This window comes from Orycteropus afer, unplaced genomic scaffold (assembly GCF_000298275.1).
Source record: "Orycteropus afer afer isolate SDZICR_OR568_19922 unplaced genomic scaffold, OryAfe1.0 scaffold00444, whole genome shotgun sequence".
Classification (NCBI taxonomy): Eukaryota; Metazoa; Chordata; class Mammalia; order Tubulidentata; family Orycteropodidae; genus Orycteropus; species Orycteropus afer.
This window is the reverse complement of record NW_006922031.1, coordinates 2,239,953-2,255,688: the sequence shown is the minus strand read 5'-3', so window position 1 is coordinate 2,255,688 and position 15,736 is coordinate 2,239,953.

The window sequence follows — 15,736 nt, the reverse complement described above, 5'->3', positions numbered from 1 at the left end:
TTATTTGGAGGAGGAACAAAGTGAAAAAATGACTCTTCCAGTAAAAGAGAGAACATGGCTAATAAGGGGATGGGCAAAAAGAAGGCGAGGAAAGGAAAGAACATAAAGGGTTTCTTCATTACTTACCAAGACACTGGTCTTATATCTGTTAGATGAAAAGATTTAGCCCAATTTAGGAAAATTCTGAGTATACAAAAGTGAACTTTAGAGTTCTACTTGAGTCTGAAACAGCCATGATGATGATGATGATTCCACACTCTCTGCAGACTGGCTCCATGGTGTTAAGAACAACACATATGGGAGGCATTGTATAGGCTCCACATTCTGTAATAAGTTATAAGGCACTCTGTAACCTGCCTTGATTTCTAATGTGACAAGACTACACAGATTGAAGTATGCTATAAGATCGATTGGATGTCTTCCAGGATTCTGGCCTTCTACAGAGTATAGAAAAAATTATTTGAGAAAGTACCCTTTGTGAACACTTTTTAAACAAGAGGCATTTCTTAAAATGAGAGTTTGAAGTGAGAAGTACATAACCCAAAGATAAGCATGATGTTATCACACTTTTACATATTTGTGATTGGCAAAACCTTCTGGAGACTGGCAGTATTTAACAACTCTATTTTTATTCTTATAGTTCCAGACAAATCTTCATTCCAAACACTCTCCAACTGAAATTGAAAATGTGTGTTGATTACATATTAGAAAATTATAAGAATTGGGAGGTATTTTAATTTGGGCCATCAAGAATTCTCATATAAGCTTGAATAAAAACACATCATTTAAATATATAGACCATAACCTTAGTTCCCTTTATTGAACAAGGTGTTCATGAGGCTGAAAAAATTTGCAGAGCCAATGTTCCTGACTGTAGAGATAAAACCTTAAATTGATGATATAATGATAACTTTCACAGTGTTTGCTAAGTTCAGGCAGAGTCAGAAGCAAAATGTTTACACCTTAACAATTTACAAAGAAGCTGTAAGTGCAAACTCTTGTTCACATGACATCCTACTTAACAAATTCTTATGTGATAAACCCAGGAGGGGTAAAAAGAGGGGAAAATAATTGTGAAGAAGAGAAGACAAAATGTCTTTATTTCACACTTAGTGAATTTAACTGTACTCTCCAGATTCCTCCACTGAGACACCAAAAAAAGCATTCTGCCCTACATTTTAGCACATCCAATGAAAAGGGGAAAAAAAAAAAAAAAAAAAAAACTTTGAAAAGTCTCACAAGATTTAACTTTATTATGGTATTTAGCTTGCTTTGGGGAAGGAAAGAAAAAAATTAAAACAGAATTATCTTAATTATACTACTTTATGTGTGTTTATTCTGACAAAGGAGAAAGTAATGGCTTATTTTAAGTAGTTAAAAAGAGCTATCAAATTATTATTTGTACATGACACCGAACAAGGAGTATCTTCCATTATGATTCTTCTTTTCATTGTTTGGAATAATGTTAACTCTCTTGATTTATTGTTAGTCAAAGACAAACACAGTTTAAATCCATTGTACATGTAGACATAGACTAGCTTAGAGTGATTTAAATTTGACAAAGCTGAAAATTTTTGAAGTACAGCCAAGATCCATTTTATTTCCCTTTGATGTAGAAAGCTTTCCCATCAAAAGACTAGGATGTGACCTCCTGGGCTTCTGCTTATCCCACCCATATGACATAGGCTGGGTTGTCTCCTTATGGGAGACAGTGTTTTAAATACGACCAAAAAAATCAAAGCAGACCATGACTGATTCCTTCCAGAGGGTTCTTCCAGCCACTCACAGCTGCTGGTATTTCATAAGAAAACAGAAAAATCTCAGTAGGGACAGTTTACAAACATAGTTGAAGTGACCAGTTCATTGCTTCAGCAAGATCTTCCTCTGTCAAACAGGGAAGGGACTGATGAATCTAAGGGTCAGCTGAGCCCTCCTAGGTATACCCATCAAGATCCTTGACCAGTAGTAAGATGGCACCTGCCTTCTCTCCTATAAAGCAAAACAACAACAACAACAACAAAAGTCAGTTGTAGTCTAGTCCATTTCAACTCATTGTGACCTCTTGTGCATAGATTAGAACTGTGCTTCATAGCTGTGATCTTTAGGAAGTAGATCTCCAGGCCTTTTTCCATGGAACCTCTGGGTGGATTGGAACCTCCCACCTCTCAGTAAGTTGCTCAGTGCTTAAACTTTGCACCATGCAGTGACTTCTTTTTCTCCTATCCAAACCAAATCTGTTGCTGTGGAGTCAATTCTGACTCATAGTTACGCTATAGGACAGAGTAGAACTGTCTCATCAGGTTTCCAAGGCTGTAATCTTTATGGAAGCTGACTGCCACAGCTTTCTCCAACAGGGCAGTATGTGGTTCCAAACCACTGACCTTTCAGTTAGCTGTTGAACATATAATTTCTCTCGTTTCCCATTCTTAAATTGGTATTTTTTTCTCCTGCATTTCTATCTTCATAATAATTCCAAGTGGCTTCGCTCTCAATGAAATGGACCAACTGAAAGCCTAGATTATCAGTTCTTTTTTTCTCAACCTCATTGACCTGAAAGTCTATGTCATTTCACCAATCCACTCACATGGTTAAATGTTGGCCCTTGCCATTATTTGCATAATCTCACCTCTGAAATTCTAAACTCAATCATTCAACTCTGTGACTAGTATCTCTTGCTGTCCACGTTTCTCATTTCTTTTTCCAAGTTTCGTATTCTTTAATTTTTTAGCATCTCTGTTTCCTGTTCCTTATATACATATTTCTCTTTCCATTAATTCCTTCCAACTTTCATTTTTTACCTTGTGTTCCATTATTTGACACCATCATTAACTGATATCTAATGGGATCCCTTAGCTTCATGCCATTAAAGCCACTGGCTTATTCATATCTGCTCTAAGTGTTTCCACTTCAGTCCTCTTACAATTGAGTTACCCCACATTTGTTTCAGGCTAGTTCTATCACTTGATCTATAGATCCCATTTCATACTGCTTTTTCAAGGACAATGATTTATTGATTATATTCCCTTTCTCTGTGGCTTCAATTTCCCCCTCTTTTGGCCATTCTCTATCAGATTTAAACATCTTCAAGTGTCTTCTGTATTAAAATGGCAGTCCTCTGCTCCATATTCTCTTACATCTACATTTGATAGCTGTTTCCATTCTTCACAGAAAAAATTAATTAAAGAGACATTATTTGATGAATCTATTCATTTGTCTCCCACAATTCCTCTGAAACTTTCTCATCGCAGTCATTGATGATATTCTTTTGATTATACAATGCACTTGGACCCTCTGGCTCATCCTTCTGAAAACACTCCTTGTTCGGGTTTTTTAGAGTCCTGGGGCACAGTGGTTAAATGCTTAGCTGTCAATAGAAAGGTTAACTGTATGAGAAAGATATGGCAATCTGCTTCAGTAAAGATTTACAGCTTTGAAAACTCTATAGAGGTGTTCTAATCTATCTTATAAGGTACTATGAGTTGGAATCGACTCAATGGTAACAGATTTGGTTTGGGTTTAAAGCAATATAGTCACCTGAATTTCAACCTGTTTTTTGGCTGTTTCTTCTCAGTCTCTTTGCAGGTGTCAATGATACCACTTATCCTTTAAATGCTAGGCCCTTGTTACATTCCATTTTTCCTTAATGAGCTTAGTGACTCTCATGGCTTCAAAGCACAAATTGATGTTGACATTTCTCAGATCTATATATCTAATTGAAATCTCTCCCTTGAGTCAGGATCTTTATATCCATCTATTTATTGGACTTTTCTAATTATACACCATATCGACACTTTTAAATCAACTCAGCCAAAACTGAACTTGCCATCTACTGTGTGTATTTCCCGAGTGTATATTTAAGAGAACAGGGTTACCATCCACCTAGTTATCCTTGCCAAACTTGGACAACATTCTCAGCTCCCTCCTTCTCTGAACAAATCAGTTCCCAAGCTCTGTTGATTCCACCTCCTAAATCTCTCTCAAGCCTGTCCACTAGTTCTAGTTCTAGGCGAACTTGTTCTCTTATGACAACCAGGCATAAGCTTTTCCAGCCTTCAATCAATTTCCCACACTGCATCTAGAGTGATCTCTCAAATATTTGATTATCTGATTATAGACTTCTATGCTTAAAACTCATCAGTGTCTTACTGCTATTATGAGCAGTTTCAAACTCCTGTCCTTAGTTTAAAAAGTCTTTCCTTGCATCCCTTTCCATGGCTTCATTCTCCATTCATTATCCATGCTTCAGCCATATTGAATTAATTTCATTTAAAGAAAAGTATATGATTTCTCTGAACTTAGTTATCTAGTGCTTCAAGAACAGAAATAAAACAAAATGGCTTTAAAGAATAGAAATTTATTGTCTCACAGTTTTAGGAAAAAAAAAGTCCAATCATAGCATCAGTGGAACTATGCTTTTTCTCTGGTGGCTGTTGTTGTTGTTGTTAGGTGCCATCGAGTTGTCTCTGACTCATAGCAAACCCGTACAGCAGAATGAAACACTGCCCCGTCCTGTGCCAGCTCCACGGTCCTTGCTGTACATGAGCCCATCATTGTAGCCTGTGTCACTCTACCTTTTTGAGGGCCTTTCCCTCTTTCGTTGACCCTCCACTTTACCAAACATGATATCCTTCACCAGGGAATGGGCTCTTCTTACAACATGACCGAAGTAGGTGAAATGAAATCTGGCCATTCTCACTTCCAAGGAGCATTCTGGCAACCCTTCTTCCAGGACAGATTTGTTAGTTCTTCTAGCAGTCTATAGTACTTTCAGCATTCTTTGCCTGCACCACAACTCAAAAACATCAACTCTACTTTGGTCTTCCTTATTCATTGTCAAGCTTTCATGTGCATATGAGGTGACTGAAAATACCATGGGTTGTGCCAGGCACACCTTAGTTCTCAAGGAGACATATTTACTCTTCAGCACTTGAAATAAGTCTTTTGCAGCAGATTTTCCAGTGCTATACATCGTCTGATGTCTTGACTGCTGCTTCCATTGGTGTTGACTGTAGAACCAGTAATAAGAAGTCATTGACAACTTCGATCTTTTCTCCATTTATTGTGGTGCTGCTTATTGGTCCAGTTGTGAGGATTTTCATTTTCTTTGTATTGAGGTGTAATCCATACTGCAGACTGTGGTCTTCAATCTTCATCAGTAAGTGCTTTGAGTCATCCACACTTTCAGCAAGCAAAGTTGTGTCTTCAGTGTATTGCAGGTTGTTAATGATTCTTCCTCCAAACCTGATGCTACATTCCTCTTCATATAGTCCACCTTTTCAGATTATTTGTTCAGCATACACATTGAATAAGTATGGTGAAAGTATACAACCCTGACACACTCCTTTCTTGATTTTTAAACCATCCAGTGTCCCCTCGTTCTGTTTGAATGACAGCCTGGTCTCTATAAGGGTTCCTCATGACTACAATTAAGTGTTATGGAATTCCCATTCTTCTCAATGTTATCCATAATTTGTTATGATCCACACAATTGAATCCTTTTGCATAATCAATAAAACACAGTACACATCTTTCTGGTATTCTTTGCTTTCAGCCAAGATCCATCTAACATTAGGTATGATAACCCTCACTCCATGTTCTCTTCTGAATCCAGCTTGTATTTCTGGAAGTTTACTGTTAATATACTACTGCAACCACTTTTTAATTACCTTCATTAAGATTTTACTTGCATGTGATATTAATGATATTGTTCAATAATTTCCACATTCTGTGGGATCACCTTTCTTTGGAATAGGTACAAATATGGATCTCTTCCAGTCAGTTGGCCAGATAGCTGTTTTTCAAATTTCCTGGCATAGCCAAGTGAGTGCCTCCAGTGTGGCATCCGTTTGTTGAAACATCTCAATGGGTATTCTGTCAATTCCTGGAGCCTTGTTTTTCACCAATTCCTTCAGTGCAGCTTCAACTTCTTCCTTCCATACCATCGAGTCTTGATTGTATGTCACTTCCTATTGGCTGTAGGGAAAAAGTCTTTTCTTGTCTCTTTTAATTTCTAGTCCTGAGTATGTCTTCGCTTGTAGTCAAAGTCTTACATTATATCTTCCTCCTGTGTTTCTGAATCCCCATGTCTGTTTTCCATTTACATAAGACACCATTCAAAAGTGATTACTTTAGACCCACCCCCTCTGGTATGACCTCATTGACATAAATAAATTCTATTTTCAAACAGGGTTATAATCAGAGGTACAGGTATTAGGACATCAACATATATATTAGGGAAACAATTCAGTCCACAACAGAAATCATGCTTTTTTCCCATGATGTTCCCATTGCCACATCTCTTACTTCTTCCCCAACTTCTTTACCACGGTAACTTCTACTTTACGACTCAACTTAAATATAAGTTTTTCTGGAAATGCTTCTCTGATACCCCATCCCACCCACCTCTCACACACCCTCAGTCTTGACTTCATTTGTGAGGTAATTGAAAGCTGTACTTTCCCACACATATCACACTATGTTTCTATTTTATTTCATTGTCTTCAAAATCTCTCTATATAAAACCTCCATTAGAACAGTGGATTTTTCTAACATGTTCACCAATATTTGCCTAGTCAATTATATACTTACGCAATTTTGTTGTATAAATACATAATTGAATATGTGAAATTACTGAGTGTCTATTGTATTTTAGGTCCTGAGATGGAACTCCATAAGAGTTAAATGGATACACCTAGCTTTCCAGAAGAGTTTATAATTGAAGTGGGAAGAGAACACTATACTCCTCCCTAAACTTCTCAAAAATAATTAAAAACAACAACAACAACAACAACAACAAAACAAGCCTCACTGGGCTGTTTGACCTTTAAATTCAATGAAAGTTCAAGGAGAGAGGAAGTAAATTACAACAGGGAGAGATGTTGAAATCAAATTATTTAGGACCTTGAAGCCACGCCAAAGAGGTTGAGTTTGAAGTAGCAAATCATTCTTCAGGTAACATTAGAACTGTTATATACTAACTTGAAAAGATAATAATTGAAACAAACTTGATTGTTTTGGTAAAATAGGCCTCCATGGTTCCCCATTTCCCAAAATTGAATTTTTTTTTTTTTTTTTTACTTTTCTTTTATTCTTATGCAGAATTCACTGTTGTTGAAAGTCTACTCTAGCTCTTGGAATACCTAACTCCTTCTATAGCGATCCTTACATTGTGTTACGTTGTGAGAAATCACATTTCAAAAACGCAGAAGATTTAAGGAGGTATTAATGAAGTCACCGCATCTAGTCTCTTTGGAAGGGTGATCCTATAAATCCACCTCATAGTTTTTATAGACATTGGTGTAAGCCTAACTATTCTCTACTTTATGCTTTAAGAAGGTTTTGATAGTAAACTTTTTATATGCTTGAGCTTCAAGTTATATGTCTATAAAATGAGATAAAAATAACACTACATTGTCTGGTCATTTTGAAGAGTAAATGAATGAAGAAGTGGTTCTCATTCAGATTTTACTTCCTTTTTTGGTATGAAGAGAGAACTTCATTACTTCTGTCTCATAATTTCTACCTCACTGAGGTGAACGGATAACGTTGCTCATGGCAGGTCCAGACTAGGGGGATATCTTAATTACCTAGTACTGCCATAACAGAAATACCACAGGGGGGTGGCTTGAAAGAACAGAAATTCATTTTCTCATAGCTCAGGAGGCTAAAGCCTGAACTCTAGCCTAGGGAGTTGTCCTAAGGGGTGGTCCATCATTGTCTATTTTAGCTTCCAGTATCTGGCAATCCTTGAAGTTCCTGAGCTTGCAGATGTATCTCCTTCCCTCATCAGATAATGTCTGTTTTCTCCTATTGTCTGTGTATTTCTGTGTCCATTCTGAGTCCACTCTGTAGCTACTCTTTTTATAACTCAGAAGTGGTAAAATTTAGAATGTACCTTATTTAATCACGGCCTAACTAGCATAACTTGTTGTTGTTGTTGTTGTTTTGCCGTCGAGTCAGCCCTGACTCATAGCGACCCCTCCTTGGGTTTCCGAGGCAGTATCACTATGGAAGTAACTTAGAAAACCGAATTTATAAACATGATTGCATCCACTGGTATAGGTGTTAGGCTTCTAACATATATTTTGGGGAGACAAGATTCAATCTGCAATAGGTACCCAGTCTGGGGTTTCTGATTGCTCCAGGACCTGCCAGACTACCTTAAGGGCTTCAGGGATTATTATATTTGGAATCATCTGTTTCCCACTGGGGCACCCATTTGGGAAGCCCTGAGATACTGAGTGTAAAACTCTTAAAATCATACATGATGCATGATGAGTGCTTTAGTTGTTATTACAGCTTTACAAAAACCTGGTGAATGTGAGGAATGTCACAATACTCCCGTTTTTTAAATGAGAATCCTGGAGCTTTAAGAGATAAGTGACACAGTCATAAGGTTCTTTCCAGGACAAGAATGATTCCAAGCAAGGAGACTCCCAGAGCAAACTTACCTACCCTTTACCCCAGTCAAACCAAAAGAGGCATATATTAATTATGTGGGAGGGGTTAATCGAAGTTATTTTATTACACCTTTCTAGTTGAGAGTGACTGCTTCCATTTGGAATGTTTTTCTTCTGGTATATTGCAGCTGATATGTTACAAATTGCAGAGATGCAGGAGAACCTTGATTCTATAGGGATGTTTGCCAATTGCATTTATTCTTCTTACAGTGATATGTTGCAAACCGTGGGTAATGTTCAATGTATTAAGCAAACAGATGCAAACTGCTAGAGATAAAATATGCTGATTTCATTTCAAGAGGCATTTACCTACACTTTGGTCATGCTGTTCCATTCTCCCAGCTCTCTGGAGAAGTAAAAAGTTCCTTCACAATTGAGCCAGGCTTTTTCTTAATTCAAAGAGGTGACACTAATTTTTTTTCTATCAGGGTCTTGGGTTTCTTGATGGATATGATGAAAGTACTAAATATCTAAGGACATTTACTCAAAGGACAAAAATTAAAACACTTGTGTACATACACATATGCATGAAAGCAGGCACAAGGAAAATAGCATTGGAAATATTTAGTAGATCATGCCTAAACTGGGAGCTCTGATAGCGTAGTGGTTAAGGCACTTGACTGCTAACCAGAAGGCTGGTGGTTCAAACCCACCAGCCACTCCTCGGAAGGAAGATGGGGCAATCTACTTCCGTAGTGATACTGCCTCGGAAACCCAAGGAGGGATCACTATGAGTCGGGTCTGACTCGACGGCACATAACAACAACAACAACAACATGCATAAACTACTCATATGTTTTGCCTACGTTAACTAAATTAAGACTTAGCAATGACCTCTGTACAGTTCATTCTATCTTTCCTATAATCATGGCTTCAAAAAAATTACAAATGACTTAAAGATACTCTCTGGTCTTCATTTTTCTAATTTTTTTTCATGATATGACATAAAACACAATTTACTTAAAAATGCTGTATGGTCTTCATTTTTCTAATTTTTTTCATAGTATGACATAAAACAATGTTTTACAAAGGTATTAATAAAGTAAGTCTCCATTTTGTTGATTTTGTGTATTTTTCTTATTTTCATTAAAATCTCCTGAAATTATATCAGTAATACATCGTCATTTTGTTTCGTGAAATTCAGTTTTGTCAAACAGTTAATGGAAAAATGGAAGAACAAAATAAAACAGTAACTTAATGGATAAACAGGTTAATAAACTATATTAGGCTGATAAACACTAGACACAAATAGCCTTTCTAAAAGAGTGACTTACCAAAATACACTTTCTACTTAATTTTAAAACCATATGGTTAGAGGGAGCTCTGGTAGCATAGTCCCTAAGGCATTTGACTGAAAGCTGGTGGTTCAAAACGACCATACACTTCTCGGAAGGAAGATTGAGCAAACTACTTTGGTAGAGATACCACCTCTGTAACCCGAGGAGGGGTCGCTATGAGTCGCAATTGACTCGACAGCATTGACTTTGGTCTTTCATAGCATTAGAAGAAAGCTGTGTTATATCTTGCTTTTAATAGACAATCTTAAAAGGGATAAAATGCTCAAATATGTCCTTATAATCCATCAGAAGAAATAAGGAATCCGGGGTTTGGAGTTTGATATAATTCTGTTTCCTCATTGGCTGCACATTTAAGCTAACAGTTATTTAGTGATAAAGAACAAGTCTTGAAAGGAAATATGAATACCCACTAAAATGAATGACAGAGTGATTATAGTAAAATTAGGCTTCCCAAGGAGATAATCACAGACTGCTCAGATGCAGAAAACTTTTAACACTATCTGTAACAGATGCATTTGGCAGTTTCCAGATGTTCTACAACTTCCCGGTAGAAGGAAAAGTCAGCCATAACTCAGCTAGCCATTATTAGAAATCATGATATTAGTATTTTTCCTCTTGAATGACTATTGATTGGAATGATACAGCAATATATTCTACACAACTGAACTCAATTTCAAAAAGTATGTAAAATATGCACGAATTTCTGTATCCTGGGAAATGTAGTGATGAATAAGACATTATCTTGAAACATATATATATATATATATATATATATTTGTATCTAAAGAGATTGTATATAAATGGTACAGAAAGAAAAAAAATCAACTAATTCCTGTTGTTGAAAAATTTAATTAAAACTACATGTCCTGATTTATATATCTCACCATAAACAAATGCTGATTTAGTTTGTTGTTGTGGTTAGGAGTCATCAAGTCAACTCTGACTCATAGTGACCCTATGTACAACAAAACAAAACACTGCTTGGTCCTTTGCCAGTCTCACAATTCATGCTATTCTTGAGACTATTGTGGCAGCCACTGTATCAATCCATCTTGTTAAGGGTCTTCTCCATTTTTTCTGACCCTCTAATTCACCAAGCATAATATCCTATTCCAGGAACTGGTCCCTTCTGACAACATAACCAAAGTATGTGAGACGAAGTCTGGGCATTCATACTTCTAAGGAATGTTCCAGATGCACTTCTTCCAGGACAGATTTATTTGTTTTTCTGGCTGTCCATGGTATTTTCAGTACTCTTACCAACACCCAATTCAAAGGCATGTAATCTTTTTCAGTCTTCTTTATTCATTGTCCAACTTTCACATGTATATGAGGGAATTGAAAATATCCTTGCTTGGGTCAGGAGAATCTTAGTCTTCAAAGTGACATCTTTGCTTCTTAACACTTTCAAGAGATCTTTTGCAGAGATTTGCCCAGTGCAATATGTCCCCTGATTTCTTGACTGCAGGGGCATTCATTGTGGATCCAACTAAAATGAAATCCCTGACAACTTCAATCTTTTCTCCATTTATCATGATACTGGTTATTGCTCTGGTTGTAGGATTTTTGCTTTCTTTATGTTTATTTTCTTTATGTTGAGGAGCAGTCCATACTGCAGATTGTAGTCTTTAATCCCATCAGTATGTGATTCAAATAATCTTTCCTTTCAGAAAGCAAGGTTGTGTCATCTGCATATCACAGGTTGTTAATGAGTCTTCCTCCAATCCTGATCCCATGTTCTTTTTCATACAGTCCAGCTTCTCAGATTATTTGCTCAGTATACAGACTGAATAAGCATGGTGAAAGGATAAAACCCTGGCATACACCTTTCCTCATCTTAAACCATGTGGTATACCCTTGTTCTGTTTGAAAAACAACCTCTTGGTCTATATGCAGGCTCCTTATGAACACAATTAAGTGTTCTGGAATTCCCATTCTTCACAATGCTATCCGTAATTTGTTATGATCTACCCAATTGAATATCTTTGCATGGTCAATAAACACAGGTAAACATTGTTCTGGTATTCCTTGCTTTCAGCCAAGATCCATCTGATGTCAGCTTGAACTTCTGACAGTTTCCTATGAATATCCTGCCTCAAATATTTTTGAATTACCTTCAGCAAAATTTTACTTGCGTATGACACTAAAGATAGTGATTGATAATTTCCACATTCTGTTGTATCACCTTTCTTTGGAATGGGCAAATGTATCAAACTCTTTCAGTCATTTGTTCAGGTAACACTCTTGCAAATTTCTTGGCGTAAATGAGGAAGTGCCTCCAGTGCTGCATCCTTTTGCTGAAACATCTCAATGGGTATTCCATTAATTTCTGAATCCTTGTTTTTTGACAATTCCTTCAGTGCAGCATGGACTTCTTCCTTCAATGCTATTTGTCGTTGATCATATGCTACCTCCTGAAATAGTTGAACGTCAACCAATTCTTTTAGGTACAGTGACTCTGTGTATTACTTCCATCTTTTGATGCTTCCTGTGTCATTCAATATTTTCCCTATAGCATTCTTCCATATGGCAACTCAAAGCTTGAATTTTTCTTCAGTTATTTCAGCTTGAGAATGCCAAGTGTGTTCTTCTCTTTTAGATTTCTAACTCCAGGTTTTTGCACATTTCATTATAATACTTTACTTTGTCTTCTCAAGTCATCCTTTGGAATCTTCTGTTCAGCTCTTTCATTTCATTATTTCTTCCATTTACTTTAGCTAGTTGCCATTCAGGAGCTCAGGTAGCATAGTGCCTAAGGCACTTGACTGCTAACAAGAAGGCTGGTGGTTCAAACCCACCAGCTACACCTTGGAAGGAAGGTTGGGCAATCTACTTCCACAGTGATACTGCCTCGGAAACCCAAGGAGGGCTCGCTGTGAGTCGAGTCTGACTCGATGGCACAAAACAACAACAGTTGCTATTCAGGAGCAAATTTCATAGTATCTTCTGACATCGCTTTTGATCTTTTCTTTTTTTCTTGTCTTTTTAATGACTTCTTGCTTTCTTCATGTATAATGGTCCTTTTTTTTTTTTTCACCCCCTTTAAATTGTGATTTGGGTGAATTCTTGTATATAATTCTTGATATCATTCCACAACTCACCTGGACTTCAGTGGTTGGTGTTCAATGCATCCAATCTATTTTTCAGATGGTCTCCAAATTGAAGTGGTATAAAAGCAAGGTTGTATTTTTGCTCTCATGGGCATTAGTTTAGGTTCCTAAAATGAAATGAAATATATGTAAGCATCATGTACTTTCTCAGGGCCGTCCAGTCAGACCCAACTCATGCAACCCTTCCTTGGGTTTCTGAGGTAGTATCACTACAGAAGTAGATTGCCCAACTTTCCTTCTGAGGAGTGGCTGGTGAGTTTGAACCTCCAGCCTTCTGGTCAGCAGTCAAATGCCTTAGGCACTACACCACCAGAGCTCCTAGTAGGAATGCTTGATATTTCAGTTATTTATAAGTACTAATTACTTATTAACGGTTTGGTCCTTTAAGTAAACAAACTCCATAGGCCTATTCTCTCAAACTTTATTATATTTATAAGAAACACTAATAATATAATATCATTAAAAAACACTGATTAACTGATTTGTATTCTGAACGGTTCCAAAAATTGGAAGAATTATTTTTCTAAATATTTTAATTATAGAGTATTTTCTAAGTGTTGTAGATTAACTGTGTCCCTCTTAAAATTATTTTGAAGTACTAACCCCTGTACATGTGACTATGACCCTGCTTGGAAATAGGAGTTTTCTTTTTTTATTTTAATTAGGCCATCCAGGAGTAGGGTGAGTTCTAAATCTAATTAATACCTTCTGGTTGGCATATCATAAGAAGAGCAGAATAAGAGAGTTCCGGGGGTGTAACAAAGAGCTCTGGTGGCAGAGTGCCTGAGGCATTTGACTGCTAACTAGAAGGTTGGAAGTTCAAACCCACCACTGCTCTGCAGAATGAAGATAGGACAATTTACTTCTGTAAAGATCTACCACCTTGGAAACCCAGTGGGAATCACTGTGAGTCAGAATTGACTAAATGATAGTGGGTTTGGTATTAGCTTTTGTTTGGGGGTGTCCTGGTTAAACACTCAGTTGCTAACCAAAAGGTTGGCAGTTTGAAATTACCTAGCAAGTCCATAGAAGAAAGACCTGACAATTTTTCCTTACAATTTATACCCAAACCCTATGGGAAGTTCTACTCTGTCACATGAGGTCACTGTAAGTCAGAGTCAACTTAATGGTACCTAACAGTAACAAAAAGAGAACAGACTCTTAAAAAGCATACACTTAAAAATAATAATACCAAAAAAACAAACTCACTGCCATTGAGTTGATTCCAACTCACAGTGACCCTGTAGAGTTTCTGAGGCGGTTAAGAAGTATATTGCCCCATCTTCCTTCTGCAGAGTGGCTAATGGGTTTGAACTGTCAACCTTCTGGTTATTAGGCAAATGCCTTAGGAACTACACCACCAGAACTCATAAAAAAAAAAATAATAATAATAAATAAAAGAACAAACTAGACGAAGACATATACAACAGAAAAAAAATGACAAAGGGAAGATATATCTACAACAGTCCAAAAATGCCCTGGGTTACAGAAACAGAAAAAAATGATTTTCTCTTAGAATATGCATACACAAGCACACACATGCACACACACACAAAGAGAGAGAAAGAGCCTAGTCCTGCTGACACTCTAAATTTTACTCTTAGCCTGCAAAACTATGAGACAATTAATTCCTGTTCTTTAAAGCTACCCAATTGTGGTATTTTTGGTTACAGCTGCACTAGGTAAATAAGATACCAAGTTTCATCTGTTAATCATACACAGCACCAATAGTGTTAGATGATATTTACACATTATCAGGCTGAAAAAATATAACTGTTGTTGAATTATTTTCAGTAAGATAATTTTCAATATGCCTGTATGAGTTTCTAATTAGAGAGATCTGTTGCACAGCCCTTGGGTCTGTATGTTGTTGTTGTTGTTATGTGCTGTCGAGTCAATATAGACCATGATTAAAAAAGTATTTTGTTTTTGTTTTTATTTTCATCTTTGCTTTTTCTCCCATGATTGTACATGTTAGAATACCATCTCTCATCCATTTTCTAGCACAAAATACTGTAATTATGCTCTGTGCAGATATGTCATTTGACTATGAATTGCAAAATATGATGATGATTATTCAAAGACTTGTTGGATAGTATATTGTGAGTGTATATCTGCCTATGTCTATACTTGATTCTAAGTCAATACTTACCTTTTTTTTTACCTTTTTAAGATAATGTGAGAGGAGAGAGAAGTCTATTTCGGTATAATGAGACTAAGAGAATCTGCAAAAGTGTTGCTGTTGTTGTTAGGTGCTGTCGAGTTGTCTCCAATTCATAGTGACCCAATGCACAGAAACACTGCTCAGTCCCATGCTGGCTCCACAATCCTTGCTATACTTGAACCCATTGTTGCAGCCACTGTGTCAATCCACCTTTGTGAGAGGTTTACCCTCTTCTGTTGACCCTCCATATTACCAAGTATGATATCCTTCTCCAAAGAATGGTTCCTTCTTACAACATGACCAAAGTAGGTGAGCTGAAGTCTGGCCATTCTCACTTCCAAGGAGCATTCAGGCTACACTTCTTCCAGGACAGATTTGTTAATTCTTTTAGCAGTCCACTGTACTTTCAGCATTCTTCATCAGCACCACAACTCAAAAGCATCAACTTTTCTTCAGTCTTCCTTGTTTATTGTCCAACTCACACATGAAAGTGATTTCAATGAGGCGATTAAAAATACCATGACTTGTATCAGGCCCACCTTAGTCCTCAAGGAGACATCTTTGCTCAGCACTTGAAAGAAGTCTTTTGCAACCAATTTGCCCAGTGCTATACATCATCTAGGAGCTCTGGTAGCATAGTGCCTAAGGCACTTGACTGCTAACCAGAAGGCTGGCGGTTCAAACCCACCAGCCACTCCTCGGAAG